The 15336-nt window shown below is 42.1% G+C and overlaps 1 pseudogene; it reads left to right on the top strand.

Moving 5' to 3' along the window:
- Positions 1–659: 659 nt before the first annotated feature.
- LOC119822634 lies at positions 660–2477 on the top strand (annotated as a pseudogene).
- The last annotated feature ends 12859 nt before the right edge of the window (positions 2478–15336 follow it).

The raw sequence follows: 15336 nt of genomic DNA, 5'->3' as shown, positions 1-15336 counted from the left end.
CTTTCTTAGTGTAGGGATTCTAAAGTCCACAGTCTACAGGAGCTGACTGGCATTCTCCATGTCTGAACTCCAGAATCTTTACTCGACTTTAAGCCTTTGAGTTTTCCCAGGGCTTATTCCCTCCCCCTAGCATGTTATTTATCTAGCCAAGACATCTAGGCCCTGTTAGCATGCTATCATCAATGTAGTGTGCCAAAGTATATAGTCTTATGAGATGGTGAGGCACTCAGAGTTCCTTTTTTAATGATTTATTTTTATTTTATGTGCATTGGTGTTTTGCCTACATGTATGTCTGACTGTGTGAGGGTGTCAGATCCCCTGAAACCAGAGTTACAGACAGTTGTGAGCTGCTATGTGGGTGCTGGGAATTGAATCCAGGTCCTCTGGAAGAGCAGTCAGTGCTCTTAACCTCTGAGACATCTCTCCAGCACTAAAGACTCTCCCCTGCTCCCAAAACAAGGTTTTTCTGTGTAACTCTGGCTGTCCTGGAACTCACTTTGTAGATCAGGCTGCTGTGGACAATTCTTTGGCACACTGTTAAGATTTGTCATTCGTATTAGTTTAATAAAACACTGATTGACCAGTAACCAGGCAGGAAGTATAGGCGGGGTGAGCAGAATTCTGGGAAGAGAAAAGGCAGAGATGCAGTCACCAGCCAGATGCAGAGGAAACAGGATAAGAATGCCTCATTAAGACATCAAGTCATGTGGCTAAACATAGGTGAAAATTACGGGTAAATTTAAGAGCTAGTTAAGAAGCCTGAGCTAATAGGCCAAACAGTTTATAATTAATATAAGCCTCTGTATGTTTCTTTGGAACTGAATGGCTGTGGAACCATATGGGACAGGAACTTCCATCTACAAATGGTGCCCAACATTTGGCAACTGCATCCACATAAAATCTGAGAGAGCTTGGGAAGGGATTCTAGACACAAAAGAACAGAGGCAAGCATAGCTTCTTGGTAGCAACATTTCTTCGGGTGGGCTCTGTTTGCTAGAAGCAAGCAGAGGTGCGGCTCCTTTAAGAGAGGCTTCCTAACTCAGCGTTAGTGGCAGAAACTGTGCAGCTCTTTAAAGAGGCCCTGTCACCAAACACCTAAATGGTGCTTATGAGCAACCAGCAGCATGCTTCTTGGTGGTGGCATGGACCTAGAAACTCCACAGAGTTGTGGCAATAAAGGTGGCTCCTACCAGTTCCTCCACCATGAAGCTAGACTCTCAGGAATTTAAGGAGTGGGGTGGATTGAGCCGCCAAAGCCGAGATTTTAATCCTAGTCATGCCATTTAGCAGATTAAAGACTCATGTGGTCAGAAAAAGATAGGGACAGACAGTAAAGACAGATTCAGATGGAAAAAAAATCCTCTAAACAATTTACAGTGTGTTTAAAAATACGTTCAGGCTTGGGAAAGAAGAGAAAAAGGATAGAGAAAGTCTTTTAAAAAAGAAATAGAGGAGTTCCATCGGTGGCGGGAGCGGAGAGCGGACCGCCGCTGCCGGCCTCGTCACCATCACACCCCAGGAGGAGCCGCAGCCGTAGCCGCTGGCCCCAGTCACCACCACCCGCAACCACCAGCAGCGAGGCCGAGACCCAGCAGCCGTTTGCCGCCTGGCTCCAAGGGCAGCGGCGCTGGGAGTGGCGGCCGTGGGCGGCCTCACGTCCGCAGCGCACGTCTGCGGGGACTAGAAGGTCATCGCAACGAAGGTTTTGCGAATAGTAAAATGTTCATTGTAAGGAACGGACACGGTTTCATCAACAGAAATGACACCAAGCAGGACGTATTTGTACACCAGGCAGCCATAAAGAAGAATAACCCCAGGAAGTACCTTCGCAGTGTAGGAGATGGAGAGACTGTAGAGTTTGATGTTGACGGAGAAAAGGGTGCGGAGGCAGCAAATGTTACAGGGCCTGGTGGAGTTCCAGTTCAAGGCAGTAAATACGCAGCAGACCGTAACCATTACAGACGCTACCCACGTCGTAGGGGTGCTCCACGTAATTACCAACAGAATTACCAGTATAGTGAGAGTGGGGAAAAGAACGAGGGATCGGAAAGCGCTCCTGAAGGCCAAGCCCAACAACACCAGCCCTATCGCAGGCGAAGGTTCCCATCTTATTATTTGCGGAGACCCTATGGTCGTCGACCACCGTATTCCAACCCTCCTGTGCAAGGAGAAGCGATGGAGGGTGCAGGAGAGCAAGGTGGACCAGTGAGACAGAATATGTATGTGGTTACAGACCACGATTTCGCAGGGGCCCTCCTCGCCAAAGACAACCTAGAGACGATTGCAATGAAGAGGACAAGGAAAATCATGGAGAAGAGACCCAAGTTCAGCAGCCACTTCTTCATCGCCACAACTTCAATTACCCATGCAGATGCCCAGAGAACCCTAAACCACAAGATGGCAAGGAGACAAAAGCAGCCTATCCACCAGCTGAGAATTCGTCCCCTCCCGAGGCTGAGCAGGTCGGGGCTGAGTAAATGCCGGCTTACCATCTCTACCACCATCCGGTTTGGTCATCCAACAAGAAGAAACAAATATGAAATTCAGCAATAACAAATGAACAAAGATTGGTCCTGAAGACCTTAAGTGCTTGCTTTTTGCCCGTTGACCGGGTACGCTAGAACTATCTGCATTATCTATGCAGCATGGGTTTTTTTTATTATTATTTTTACCTAAAGATGTCTCTTTTTGGTAATGACAAATGTGTTTTTTTTTTTCTTAAAAAAAAAAAGGTCTGGTTTTTCTCAGTACACCTTTAATGGTTTTTAAATTGTTTCATATCTGGTCAAGTTAGGATTTTTAAGAACTTCATTTTTAATTTGTAATAAAAACTTTACAACTTGATTTTTTTTTTCAAAAAAGTCAACAAACTGCAAGTGCTTGCTAATAAAGGTCTTAAATAAAAAAAAAAAAAGAAATAGAAAAACACACCTTTAATCCCAGCACTTGGGAGGCAGAGGCAGGTGGATCTCTGTGAGCTTGAGGCCAGCCTGATCTACAGAATGAGTTCCAGGACAGCCAAAGCTATACAGAGAAACCCTGTTTCAAAAAACCAAAAAATAAAAATAAAAATAAAATAAATAAATTCTAAAAAAAGCCCTGTAAAGATGGAAAATGCATGGAGAATCTGGATACCGTCTGTTATTGTGTTGTCTTTGAATTGTTTGCCTGCTGAGGAAGGAGCAACACCTGCTAAAAGACATTTGATTATAAATGCTGCTGGATTAATCCAATCTATTTATTTTGAAAATGCCTTGACTTCAAAATTTAAGTCAAAAGATATGTTACTTTGGAGAAAAGGTTTTGATTTTGTTTCTACAGAAAATGAGAGACTGTAGATTCATTCTGGATTAAGAAAAATAAGGTTTGATCAAGGAAAACCTCCTGAAAAATCTCCAGTGGGAATGGATGGCCCAGATGAGCCTAACCTGGGCTCTCTGCAAGAGCAGTAAGTACTCTTCACAACCCACCTGTTCACTCTCTACATCTGGCTTTTTCATGGTTCTGGGGGTTTAAACCGAGGTCCTCTCACCCGCACAGCAAGACATTTTACCCCTGAGCAATCTCCCCAACTCTATATTTTTTGTTTCTTCAGTAGTGCACAGTGTCTTGTTATACAGTGCAGACTCTTAGAACATGCTGTGTAGTTCAGGCTAGCCCCAAAGGCATCCCAGCCTCCTGAGTGCTGCCAATAGCCTTTAAGAGTCTCTGGAGAGTCTTTTAAGAGTCTATGGCGGCCGATACTGATAGTAGCACGTGGAAGAGGGTTCGAAGCCAAGTCATCTGACCTACATAGTAAGTTCAGGATCAATCTGGTATGAACAAAACTTTATCATAAAGATAAATAAAATAAAATAAAGTTTGGGGAACCTTTGATCTGCCCCAGAAAAGCAGGTACATCTGGAACAGCAGTTACAACTGAAGTTGGGCACCCAGCCTATTTGGGCATACATTTGTAATCCCAGCACTCTGGAGGTGAAAGCTGGTGTCATAGCAAGTTTGAGATACTATCCGCCTCAAAAATGAAACAATTAGCACAGCAAAGCCAACTTTGCAATCTTTGTCTGCTTGGGTTTACATTATGAGTTAGCAGGCTAGAGGGCTGATTTCATCAGGAGCACAGCAGGAAGGTCCACCCCTGTTCCCTCCCTGTCTGGGTTGGTGGCATTACTTACTTTTTTAGAGTAGAAGGTGAGTTTTAGGTAGGACATTTCTGTTGCTTTTTCCATGATAGTCTTCTTTCTATGGGTCAGAGAGCCAAAATGGAACTTCTGAAGTCATCTGTTTTAGTAAGCACCAGGAGAGATGGAAATGGCACAAGGATATACTGATGGCTTCTATCTGATGTTGTAGGATTAACCAACATTGCCTTTAGCACCAATAACCCTTCTGTGATAGCCTCCCATTCTCAGTGGGGTGGCCTTAGTTCTGGAAGAGTTAACTTAGACCTATCCCCAGTGACACACATCCTCTAACAAGGCCACACCTCCTAATCCTTCCTAAACAGTTCACCAACTGGAAACCAAACATTCAAATATGTGAGTCTCTGGTGGTCATCCTCATTCAAACCACCATATCTTCCTAATCATATGATAGCTAGCTTGAGGTATTTTGTAAAATGAGGAGGAGAATTACAATATATACCAGTGGCATCTTCCCAATAGAATTAGAGTTCCCTACCTAACTCCATCCCCCTTTTAAGGGGCTCTTGATGTGTGATTCCCCTCTGTATGCTGTGAGTATCATTGGTTAATAAAAGAACTGTTTTGGGCCTATAGCAGAGCTATAGGGGAACAAAGCTAGGCAGGGAAAATTAAGCTGAGTGCTGGGAGAAAGGAGGCTGAGTCAGAGAGAAGCCATGTAGCCCTGCTGGAGACAGATGCCAGAACTTTAACTGGTAAGCCACACGGATTAATAGAAGTGGGTTAAATTAATATGTAAGAGTTAGCCAATAAGAAGCTAGAGCTAATGGGCCAAGCAGTAATTTAATTAATACAGTTTCTGTGTGATTATTTTGGGGCTAAATGGCCAGGAACCAAAAATCAGCCTCCCTCCAACAGGCTCTGGGTACATCCTATCCAATAGTGACTCAACAGGACTCCACCTCATTACACCTGGAATTACTTTGGTTTGACTAAAGTTTTGTTGTTGTGTTGCTGTTGTGTTATTAGAGACAGGCTTTTTTATAGGCCAGGCTGGCCACAAAGTTGCTATGTAGTTAAGGCTGGCCTGGAGCTCCTGATCTTCCTTCCTGACTCTCATGGACTTATAGTACAGTCATACATCAGCATGCCCAGCTCTGGCTAGTCTGTTCATGATCCTGAGGATATGCCTTTTAAAGCAACCACTTCACCTTGTCTCTAGTGGTCAGTTCTTGCCAGCTCTTTGCTGTGATGCTGGGATCACATCTTGCTATTAAAAACAAGGACACCCATTTCTATGGTATCACAGATACGTCATTTGTATCCCCAAGCACGTAGAAAAGTATGAGCACAGTAATTTTATTTGTTTAACATTTACTTATTGTTTGTGTGTGTATATAAGCTTGTGCCAGCTCAGTATACTTGTCAGGGCCAGAGGTCAACTTGTGGGAGTTATTTCTCTCCTCCTTCCCACCATGTGGGTACCAGGGTTCCAGCTCCAGTTGTCATCTGCTTTATGTGATGAGCCATCTGGATAGACCTATTTGTTTTCTGAGCTGACTCTTGCACAGGTCAGACTGGCCTCAAACACTACATAACAGAGACATCTGGAACTCCCAATCCTCTACCTCCTCCTCCTTAGTGCTGGAGGTGTGTGCTACCACTCCTATCAGCACAACACTTTAAAAAATATTTGTGTATTTGAGGCAGGGTCTCACTAGGTAGCCCTGGTTGGGCTGGTACTTGCTATGTAGCTCAGAATAGCCTTGAACTCATAGAGATCCACCTTCCTCTAATTCCTGAGTGTTGGGATTAAAGGCATTTACCACCATAGTTGGATTTTATTTTATTGATTTTTATTGAGCTCCACATTTTTCTCTGCTTCCCTCCCTGCCTCTCCCCTCCCCTTCAACCCTCTCCCAAGGTCCCCATGCTCCAAATTTACTCAGGAGAGTATGTCTTTTTCTACTTCTTCATATTTAGATATTTTAAAGTCTTATATGGTGTGTGCGAGTGTGTGAGCATGTATGTGTACATCTGAGTGAGTCACCAGAGGAGATTCAAGGAGGACACCTGATCCCCGGGTTCTGGAGTTACAACTGAGCCATAGTGGTGGCCCAGGATTTGGTGTAAATTTGAGGCCAGCCTGGGCTAGAAAATAATATCTTGCTTCAAAAACGAACAGGCAAATGCTTCTATTGCTAGTGTATTTGTCAGTGTCTCAATGAAGGTAATGTCCTCTAGGTCCCCTTGGGAGTAATGATTTAGGGTGTGTGTGTGTTGGACTGAAGAACCCTAATCTTTTCTGATATTCTTCTCTCCCCAGGTTTCTGGATTCTACCCTCCACATTATGTAATGACATTTCCGCCACCTCTGTTTCACTCTTGTAAGTCTACTGAGTCCATGTGTGGTGGTTTGAGTGTAATTGGCCTCCATAATCCCGAAGGGAGGTGTGGACTTGTTGAAGTAGGTGTGGCCTCATTGGAGGAAGTGCCTCACTGTGGAGACGGGCTTTCAGGTCTCTTTTACTGAAGCTTCACTCAGTGTCACAGTTCATTCCTGTTGTCTTCTGATCAAGATGTAGTGAACACCCCGTCTGCCTTGCTTCCCTTCCTGATCATAACAGTCTGAACCTCTGAAACTGTAAGCCAGCCACCCAATTAAATGTTTTCCTTAAGAGAGTAGCCTTGGTCATGGCTACTGCATGTGAAGAGACACCACGACTATGGAAACTCTTAAGACACCGTGATTTTGGGGACTGGATCCAAGTCAGGGACCTCCACAGGAGCAGCCCCAAGCCAGGGACATCTGTGGGAACAGGCCTGAGCCAGTGACCTCAGCTGGAGCAAGCCTGAACCAGCGACTTCCACTGGACAAGGCCTGAGCCAGTGACCTCCACAGGATCAGATACAAGGGAATGACTGCCAAGGGAGCAGGCCCAAGCCAGAGATCTCTGCAGGACAAGCATGAGTCAAGGGAGCAGGCATGAACCAGAGACCTCTGTGGGACTGAGCCCAAGCCAGGGACAGCTGTGAGAACAGGCCAGAGCAGACCTAAGTCAGTGACTTCCACAGAAACAGGTACAAGGGAGTCACCAATGAGGGAGCAGGCCTGAGCCAGAGACCTCTACAGGACAGGGCAGTGACCTCCGGGGTGACTGGAACCATGACCCTTACTGCACTGTGAGGAGCAAACATCTGAGCCTTGGTTCCACTGGCACTTGGAAGACTGATCACCAGAAACACAGTCCCAATTACACCAATCAGAGAAAAAGATGGGAAGACAAGGTAAGAACACACTCAACACCATAAAGAGCAACATGACACCAATAAAAATTAGTGACCCTACAACAGCAAGACTTGAACATCCAAATATAGATGAAGCAGAAGAAAATGACCTAAAAAATAACTTCAGGAGAATGTTTGAGGCCCTTAAGGAGGAAATAAAAAATTCCCAAAATGGAGGAAAAGACAAACAAAAAATTGGAAGAAATAAACACATCCCTTAAAGAAAACCAAGGAAAAGCAATCAAACAGATGAAAGAAACGATTCAAGACTTGAAAACCAAAATAGAGACAATAAAGAAAACATAAACCAAGGGAATTATAGAAATGGAAATTATGAGAAAATGGTCAGGAACCACAAATGCAAGCAAAAACAGCAGAATACCAGAGATGGAAGAGAGAATCTCAAATGCAGAAGATACAATAGAGAAAATAGACTCATCAGCCAAAGAAAACATTAAATCTAGCAAAAGCTTAACACAATATATCCAGGAAATATGGGACACCATGAAAAGACCCAACCTAAGAATAATAGGGATAGAAAAAGGAGAAGTCCAACTCAAAAGCACAGAAAATATAGTCAAAAAATGATAGAATAAAACTTTCCCAACCTAAAGAGAAATATGCCTATGAAGATATAAGAAGCTTACAGAACACCAAATAAACTAGATAAAGTCCCCTCGTCACATAATAATCAAAATGCTAAACATACAGAATAAAGAAAGAATATTAAGAGCTGTAAAGGAAAAAGGCCAAGTAACATATAAAGGCAGACCTATCAGAATTACACCTGACTTTTTATTGGAGACAATAAAAGCCAGAAGGTCCTAGTCAAAAGTTATTCAGACATTAAGAGACCATGGATGTCAGCCCATACTACTATACCCAGTAAAACTTTTGATCACCATAGATGGGCAAAACAATATATTCCATGACAGAACCAGATTTAGCCAATACCTAACCACAAACTGAGCCCTACAAAAAGTGCTAGAAGGAAAACTCCAACTCAAGGAAGTTGGCTATATCTACAAAAACTCAAACAATAGATAATCTCACAGCAGCAAATCCCCAAAAATGGAAAAAAAGTACACAATAACATCACCACCAACAAAAACTAAAATAACAAGAACTAGCAATCACTGGTCATTAGTATCTCTTGCTATAAATGGACTCAACTCACCTATAAAAAGACATAGGCTAACAGACTGGATATGAAAACATAATTCATCCTTCTGCTGCATACAAGAAATACACCTCAACCTCAAAGACAGACATCACCTCAGAGTAAAAAGTTGGAAAAAAGCCGGGCGGTGGTGGCGCACGCCTTTAATCCCAGTACTCGGGAGGCAGAGGCAGGCGGATCTCTGAGTTCGAGGCCAGCCTGGTCTACAAGAGCTAGTTCCAGGACAGGCTCTAGAAACTACAGGGAAACCCTGTCTCGAAAAACCAAAAAAAAAAAAAAAAAAAAATTTGGAAAAAAATTTCAATCAAATGGACCTAAAAAATAAGCTGGTGTACCTATCCTAATATCTAACAAAATAAACTTCAAACTAAAATCAATCAAAAGAGACAAAGAAGGACATTTCATATTAGTCACAGGAAAAATCCATCAAGAAGAAATCTCAATACTGAACATTTATGTCCCAAATACAAGGGCACCCTCATATTAAAACACTACTAAAGCTTAAATTACACCTTAACACACTAACAGTGGGAGACTTCAACACCAGACTCTCACCATTGGACAGGTCTGTCAGACAGAAAATTAACAGAGAAATAAAGGAACTATAGATGTTATGACTCAAATGGACTAAACAGACATCTATAGAATATTCCATCCAAACATAAAAGAATATACCTTCTTCTCAGCACCTCATGGAACATTCTCAAAAATTGACCACATACTCGGTAACAAAGCAAACCTCAACTGTTGAGTGATGTTCTGTGATGTTTCTGTCCCACTAGGTCCCACAGTCATTTAGTCCCAAATAAACACACAGAGGTCTACATTAATCATAAACTGGTTGGCATAGTAGCTCAGGCTTCTTATTAATTAATTCTTACATCTTACATTAACCCATTATTTTTGTATGTATTAGCCACATGGCTTGGTACCTTTTTTGGTAAGGCAGTCACATCTTTCTTCCTCTGTGTCTGGATGATGACTGCAGACTGACTCTTTCTCTTCCCAGAATTCTCCTGTTCTCATTGCCCCACCTCTACTTCCTGCCTGGTTTCCCTGCCTATACTTACTGCTTGGTTACTGGCCAACCAGCATTTAATTAAAATACAAGTGACAGGGTACAGACCATTGTCCCACTCAACAGATACAAAAAATTGGAATAACCCCATGTATCTTATCGTACCACCATAGCTTAAAATTAGAATTCAACAGCAACACTAATTTCAGAAAGCCCAGAAACACATAGAAATTAAACAATGCTCACCTAAATCATGAATGGATCAAGGAAGAAATAAAGGGAGAAATTAAAGACTTCCTAAAATTCAATGAAAATGACCACACAACATATCCAGATTTATGGGACACAATGAAAGCAGTGTTAAGAGAAAAGTTCATAACACTAAACGCCTACATAAAGAGGGTGGAAAAATTCCACACTAGCGTGCCAACAAAACACCTGAAAACCCTAGAACAAAAAGAAGCAAACTCACCAAGGATGATGAGAAATAATCAAATCGAGAGCTGAAATCAACAAAACAGAAACAAAGGAAACAATACAAAGAATCAATGAGACAAAGAGATGGTTCTTCGAGAAAATCAACAAAATAGACAAACTAACCAAAAGGCAGAGAGAGAATATCCAGATTAACAAAATCAGAAATGAAAAGGGAGACATAACAACAGACATGGAGGAAACAAAGAGACTCATTAGGTCATATTTCAAAAACCTGTACTCCACAAAAATGAAAAACTTAAAGGAAATGAACAATTTTTGGATAAATATCACTTACCAAAATTAAGTCAAGACCAGATCAGCAAATTAAATAGTCCTATAACTGCTAAAGAAATAAAAACAGCCATTAAAAGTCTCCCAACCAAAAAAAGCCCAGGATCAGATGGTTTCAGCTCAGAATTCTACAAGATTTTCAAAGAACTAATACCAATACTCCTCAAATTGTTCCACACAATAAAAGCAGAAGGAACATTGTCAAACACTTTTTATGAGGCTACAATTACCCTGATACCCAAAACACACAAAGATATTACTAAGAAAGAGAATTATAAAACAATCTCACTAATGAACACTGATAAAAAAATACTCAATAAAATACTGGCAAACCGAATCCAAGAACATATCAGAAAATTCATCCACCATGATCAAGTCAGCTTCATCCCAGAGATGCAAGGATGGTTCAACATATGAAAATCAGTCATATAAACAAACTGAAATAAAAAACACAAGATAATCTCATTATATGCTGAAAAAGCCTTCAACAAAATACAACATCCCTTCATGATGAAGGTCTTGGAGAGAGCAGAGATACAAGGAACATACCTAAACATAATAAAGGCAATATACAGCAAGCCAACAGCCAACATCAAACTAAATGGAGAGAAACTCAAAGCGATCCCACTGAAATAAGGAACAAGACAAGGTTGCCCACTCTCTCCTTATCTATTGAATATAGTTCTTGAGGTCCTAGCTAAAACAATAAGACAACAAAAGATCAAAGGGATACAAATCTGAAAAGGTGAAGTCAAACTCTCACTATTTGGTGATGATATGATAGTTTACATTAGCATCCCTAAAAATTCTACCAAGGAACTTCTACAACTCATAAACACTTTCAGTAATGTAGCAGGATATAAGAGTAACTAAAAAAAAAAAATCAGTAGCCCTCCTGTACACAGATGATAAATGGGCTGAAAAAAAAATCAGAGAAGCATCACCGCTCAAAATAGCCATAAATAACAAAGAATATGTTTGAGTAATTCTAACCAAACCAAACAGGTGGAAGACCTGTATGACAAAAACTTTAAATCTTTGAAGAAAGAAATTGAAGAAGACAGCAGAAAGTGGAAAGATCTCCCATGCTCTTGGGTAGGCAGAAGGTAGGCAGAATTAACATAGTAAAAAGGCAATCTTACCAAAAGCAATCTACAGATTCAATGCAATGTCCATCAAAATCTCAGCAAAATTCTTCACATACCTCAAAGGAACAATACTCAACTGCATAAAGCAAAAAAAAGAAAATCAAAACAAACAAACAAAAACAAACCCAGGATAGCCAAAACAATTCTGTACAATAAAGGAACTTCTGGAGGCATCACAATCCTTGACTTCAAACTCTACTACAGAGCTACAGTACTGAAAACAGCCTGGTATTGGCATAAGAACACACAGGAGGACCAATGGAACTGAATAGAAGACATGGATATCAATCAACACACATGTGAACACTTGATTTTTGACAAAGAAGCAAAAATATCAAATGGAAAAAAGAAAGCATATTCAACAAATGGTGCTGGCATAACTGGATATCAACATGTAGAAGAATGAAAATAGACCCATATCTATCACCATGCACAAAACTCAAGTCCAGTGGATCAAAGACCTCAACATAAAGCCAGCCACACTGAACCTCATAAAAGATAAAGTAGAAAGTACACTTGGACACATTGGCATAGGAGACCACTTTGTAAATAACCCCAGGAGCACAGATACCGAGAGAAACAATTAATAAATGTTTATTTATTAATAAATGTTTCCTGAAACTGAAAACCTTCTGTAAAGTAAAGGACATGGTCAACAAGACAAAACAACAGCCTTCAAAATGGGAAAAGATCTTCACTAACCCCACATCAGACAGAGGTCTGATCTCCAAAATATGTAAAGAACTCAAGAAATTGGGCACCAAAAGAACAAATAATCCAATTAAAAAATGTGGTACAGATCTAAACAGAGAATTCTCAACAGAGGAATCCAAAATGGCAGAAAGACACTTGAGAAAATGTTCAACATCCTTAGTCATCAGAGAAATGCAAATCAAAACAACTCTGAGGTTCCATCTTACACCTGAAAGAATGGCCAAGATCAAAAACACTGATGACAACTTATGCTGGAGATGATGTGGGGATGATGTGGGAATGCAAGCTGGTACAATCCCTTTGGATATCAGTATGGTGATTTCTCAGAAAATTAGGAAACAACCTTCCTCAAGACCCAGTAATACCACTTTTGGGTATATATCCAAAGGATGCTCAATTGTACCACAAGGACATGTGCTCAGCTATGTTCATAGCAGCTTTGTTTGTTATAGCCAGAACCTGGAAACAACCTAAATGCCCCTCAACCAAAATGTGGATAAGGAAAACGTGGTACATTTACACAATGGAGTACTACACAGCAGAAAAAATAATGACAGCTTGAACTTTGCAGGCAAATGGATGGAGCCAGAAAACGTCATATTGAGCGAGGTAAACCAGACCCAGAAAGACATATATCATATGTAATCACTCATAAGTGGCCTTTAGACATAAAGCAAAGAAAAACCAGGCTATAATTCACAATCCCAGAGAACGTAGACAACAAAGGAAACCCTAAGATTTAATCTATATGGGAATTAGAAAAAGACAAGATGTCCTGAGAAAATTGGGAGCATAGGGACCATGGGAGAAGGTAGAAAGGAGAGGAAGGAAAGGGAGCAGAGAAAAATAAAGAGCTTAATAAAAAACAATTTAAAAATAGACACCATGATTTCCTCAATTAGCCAAGGAAAGAGATGAGAGTGATCCCCAACTGCTGGACTCTGAACCCCTAATAATAGCTGCAGCTCCATCTAAAACTGTGGTCCTTCTTGTTCCGTTTGGCACTCTTAGGACCCAGCCCAACACAGTCCCCAGTTTTGTGCTGTATAAACTACCCTTGTGATTATTTCTGCTTGTCTTTTCTAGGCTTAGCTCTTGTGCTTGTTACCATCATCATACATTTGGGGCCTCCTTTGCACGCTGGCCTTCTCAGGTGATGCCGCACAGAACCTTTAACTTATTAAGGACTAGTCTGCCGCACAGAACCTTTAACTTATGAAGGACCAGCCTTCTTTGGTGGAAAATAGGTGGTCTTTGCCAGCCAGTGAGATTTGGTAGGTTCAGCTCATGCAGCATCCAAGAGTCTATTCCAAAATGTTACTCTTAGGATATCTGTCTTCAATAAATGCCCCATGATTCCTCTAAGATCCGGATCTGATTCAGCAGCCCATAGGTCCAGCTTTAGCTGCATTAGCCAGGGCCACAGGAGTTGACACATTCACTTAGGAGGTTTCAGAAGCACCCTGGTCCTTATTGGCCAAGCATTTGGAACTGTCCGCTCCCTATATTCTCTCTCTAGACTTGCCAGTGTAGCCTGAGCTTCCAGACCATTCTAGAGTGTTTGGTTTCCTTTTCCCACCGTAACAATCTGTGTCAACAGATGCAGAATCTCCCTCTCAAAGCCCATCGTCCCAGGGAGCTAAGTACCAGATGGAGACACCAATTTGGCCAGTTACTTGGAGGTAAGTAGTACCTCTCAGCTTTTAAGCCCAGGCAAGCCGGGTCTCTTTCTCAAAGAGTTCACAATTGATTCCAGTTGTGGTACACATAAACCATCCCAGTGGCTGAGAGTTTGGAAGGCAGTGCATTACTGTAGCTGCTATCTATGGTACAGGACTCCTGTCGTTTCCCTCCCCTGCCCCTGACACTCTGCCATCACAGAGGGAAAGGCTAGCTGCTGAACACCGCTCCAGATCCATCTGAGAGCCTTCCCCTCACCCCCAGCCAGCTTGCTACCAGCAGCAATCTAGTTGGCAGGAGGTGGGCTCCGCCTTCTCATCTTTGCCTTTCAGGTACCATGTCTCTGGGTCTGATCTCATCTTAGCTGTAGGAATGACTGAGAAACGAAACTTTTAGCATTTTGGTCTCAAGTAGAAAGGTACAGATTTAAGTGCCAATGGATCCCTTTTACTTCCTTTGATTTTGCCACCAGACAGCCTGGGTTTCAATTCTGTCTTCGCCTCATCCTTAGCTGTGAGACTTTGGGAAAGATACGTAGGAGCTGCAGCAATGACTCAGTGGGCAAGAGTGTGTATTGTTCTTGCAGAGGACCCCAGTTCAATAGCACCCACATCAGGAGCTCACAAGTGCCTGTGACTCCAGTTACAGGGATCTGAGAGACCTCTAATTCCTTGAATACACGCACACTAATAATAAAAATAACTTTAAAAACTTTTTAAAAAACAGGTATTTCAGCCAGCAGTTGGGGGATACACCAGTAATCTGTGATCTTGGGAGGCTAAGGCAGGAGGATTCTAAGTTTGAGGCCAGGCTGGGTTATATAGTGAGATTCTATATCAAAAAAGAAAGAAAAGAAGCCCACTGTGGTGGTACATGGCACATACCTTTAATCCTTTAATACTCAGGAGGCAGATCTTTACATAGCAAGTTCCAGACCAGACCTACATTGTAAGCCCTTGTCTCAAAAGAAAAAAAAAAAAGGCAGATGTGGTGGTGAGCATAGGTAATCCCACATTTCGAAGAGGAATGGGAGGCAGAGCCAGAAGACTTGGCTGGAAGCTTGCCGGAGTTTGGCAAGCCAAGAATGGGGCAACACAGAGGTGGTACAGCCATGAGAGAGAGGCTACCCTGACAAGGTAGGAGAGAACTGATTCCTGAAAGTGGGCCTTTGACCTCCACAGTGCCACACTGTGTTCCACACCATCCAGCTCCACAGTGTCACACTGTGTTCCACACCATCCAGCTCCACAGTGCCACACTGTGTCACACACCATCCAGCTCCACAGTTCCACACTATGTTCCACACCATCCAGCTCCACAGTTCCACACTGTGTTCCACACCATCCAGCTCCACAGTTCCACACTGTGTTCCACACCATCCAGCTCCACAGTTCCACA

This window comes from Arvicola amphibius, chromosome 9 (genome assembly GCF_903992535.2).
Source record: "Arvicola amphibius chromosome 9, mArvAmp1.2, whole genome shotgun sequence".
NCBI lineage: Eukaryota > Metazoa > Chordata > Mammalia > Rodentia > Cricetidae > Arvicola > Arvicola amphibius.
The sequence above is the reverse complement of the archived record's forward strand: the minus strand, read 5'-3'. Positions and strand labels throughout refer to the sequence as shown.